General features: G+C 30.9%; 1 non-coding gene across 1 annotated transcript; it reads right to left on the bottom strand.

Annotated features, from left to right (window-relative positions):
• Positions 1 to 2,630: 2,630 nt before the first annotated feature.
• Positions 2,631 to 2,738, bottom strand: LOC148545635 (small nucleolar RNA R71). Its single transcript, XR_015900269.1, has one exon. It is a non-coding gene; the product is annotated as a small nucleolar RNA R71 (small nucleolar RNA).
• Positions 2,739 to 3,097: the final 359 nt, after the last annotated feature.

The following is a 3,097-nucleotide window of genomic DNA, read 5'->3' on the forward strand; positions in this document are numbered from 1 at the left end:
CGTAAGGTTTTATTACTTGGACGACCCAGTGCACTTGCTAGTTAGTTGTGCGAAGTTGTGAAGTGATGTTTGGACCATGGTATTGTGCACCAGTTATTGGCGCCATTTCCAGGGAGAGAACGAACAACAAATTTTACAACCTCAGAGTAACAATTTCGCATACCAAGTTTTTGGCGCCGTTGAAGGGGATTGTTTGAGTTTGGACAACTGACGATTCATCCTGTTGCTCAGATTAGGTAATTTTCTTCTCATTTTGTTTTCAAAAAAATTTTCAAAAATTTTTCAAAAATATTTCCTTCTTTTTCGTTTTTCCCAATTAATATTTGAAAAAAATTTTTTTAAATTATTCTATGGCTTCAAAACTTTCAAGAATGAATTCTAGAGTTTCATGGTAACATGTTGAATCCTATCTGGCTGTAAAGCCATATCCAAACTGCTTTGGGATTGGTCTTCAACTAATCACCACAATGCATGTAATTCCATCCTAAAGCTGACTGGCTATTAAGTCATGTCCAACCCTTTGATTGGAGCTTTGGGCTAATATTGAAAGATTCTTGGAATTCTTCTTAAAGATTTTGGATTTCTTATTTTCTTTTTCCATATGTTTTTCAAAAAAAATTAAAAGAAAATACAAAAAAATCATAAAATCATAAAAACCAAAAATATTTTGTGTTTCTTGTTTGAGTCTTGAGTCAAATTTTAAGTTTGGTGTCAATTGTATACTCATCTTGCATTTTTCGAAAATTGCATTCATGCATTGCATTCATCATGATCTTCAAGTTGTTCTTGATAACCCTTCTTGATTGATCTTCATATTATATTGTTTTGTGTTGTATGTTGTTTTTCATATGCATTCTTGAATTCTTAGTGTCTAAATATTAAAAATTTCTAAGTTTGGTGTCTTGCATGTTTTTCTTTGCATATAAAAATTTTCAAAAATATGTTCTTGATGTTCATCATGATCTTCAAAGTGTTCTTGGTGTTCATCTTAATATTCATAGCATTCTTGCATGCATTCATTGTTTTAATCCAAAATTTTCATGCATTGAATCTTTTTCATGTTTTTCTCTTTCATCATTAAAATTTAAAAAATAAAAAAAATATCTTTCCTTTTTTCTCTCATAAATTTCGAAAATTTGGATTGACTTTTTTCAAAAATTTTTAAAAATTCAATTGTTTCTTATGAGTCAAATCAAATTTTCAATTTAAAAATCTTATCTTTTTCAAAATCTTTTTCAAAAATCATATCTTTCTCATTTTTCTTATTTATTTTTGAAAATTTTAAAAATATTTTTCAAAAATCTTTTTCTTAATTTTATATCATATTTTCGAAAATATCATCAACAATTAATCTTTTGATTCAAAAATTTCAAGTTTGTTACTTACTTGTTAAGAAAGATTCAAACTTTAAGTTCTAGAATCATATCTTGTGATTTCTTGTGAATCAAGTCATTAATTGTGAATTTAAAAATCAAATATTTTTCAAAACTAATTTCAATCATATCTTTTCAAAAATATATTTTTACCTTATCTTTTTTTTTTCATATCTTTTTAAAACATATCTTTTTCAAAAATTTGATTTTAAAATATCTTTTGTAACTTCTTATCTTCTTATCTTTTCAAAATTGATTTTCAAATTTGTTTCAACTAACTAATTAACTTTTTGTTTGTTTCTTATCTCTTTCAAAACTACCTAACTAACTTTCCCTCTCTAATTTTCGAAAATACCTCCTTCTTTTTCAAAAATTCTTTTTAATTAATTAATTGTTTTCAATTTTTAATTTTAATTTTTTTCATTCTTAATTTTCGAAAATCATTAACCCTTTTTCAAAAACTATTTTCGAAATTTAACTTTAAATTCTAATTTCTAATTTTCGAAAATCCTCTCACCTCTCATCTCCTTCTTTTTATTTATTCATTTACTAACACTTCTCTTCATCTCAATTCACTACTCTTATCCTCACCCTTGTGTTTGGATTCTCCTCCCTTCTCTTCTTTACATTACATTCTATTCTTCTTCTAGTCACACAAAGGAACCTCTCTCTACTGAGGCAAAGAGGATCCCTATTATTATTTTCTGTTCCCTTCTTTTTCATATGAGCAGGAGCAAGGACAAGAACATTCTTGTTGAAGCAGACCCTGAACCTGAAAGGACTCTGAAGAGGAAACTAAGAGAAGCTAAAATACAACAATCTAGAGACAACCTTACAGGAATTTTCGAACAAGAAGAGGATATGGCAGCCAAAAATAATAATAATGCAAGGAGGATGCTTGGTGACTTTACTGCACCTAATTCCAATTTACATGGAAGAAGCATCTCCATCCCTACCATTGGAGCAAATAATTTTGAGCTTAAACCTCAATTAGTTTCTCTGATGCAGCAAAACTGCAAGTTTCATGGACTTCCATCTGAAGATCCTTTTCAGTTCTTAACTGAATTCTTGCAGATCTGTGATACTGTTAAGACAAATGGAGTAGATCCTGAAGTCTACAGGCTCATGCTTTTCCCTTTTGCTGTGAGAGACAGAGCTAGAATATGGTTGGATTCTCAACCAAAGGATAGCCTGAACTCTTGGGATAAGCTGGTCAAGGCTTTCTTAGCCAAGTTCTTTCCTCCTCAAAAGCTGAGTAAGCTTAGAGTGGATGTTCAAACCTTCAGATAGAAAGAAGGTGAATCCCTCTATGAAGCTTGGGAGAGATACAAGGAACTGACCAAAAAGTGTCCTTCTGACATGCTTTCAGAATGGACCATCCTGGATATATTCTATGATGGTTTGTCTGAATTAGCTAAAATGTCATTGGATACTTCTGCAGGTGGATCCATTCACCTAAAGAAAATGCCTACAGAAGCTCAAGAACTTATTGACATGGTTGCTAACAACCAGTTTATGTACACTTTTGAGAGGAATCCTGTAAGTAATGGGACGCCTCAGAAGAAGGAGGTTCTTGAAATTGATACTCTGAATGCCATATTGGCTCAGAATAAAATATTGACTCAGCAAGTCAATATGATTTCTCAGAGTCTGAATGGAATGCAAGCTGCATCCAACAATACTCAAGAGGCATCTTCTGAAGAAGAAGCTTATGATCCTGAGAA

This window comes from Arachis ipaensis, chromosome B9, assembly GCF_059453495.1.
Source record: "Arachis ipaensis isolate K30076 ecotype BB chromosome B9, ASM5945349v1, whole genome shotgun sequence".
NCBI classification, from domain to species: Eukaryota; Viridiplantae; Streptophyta; class Magnoliopsida; order Fabales; family Fabaceae; genus Arachis; species Arachis ipaensis.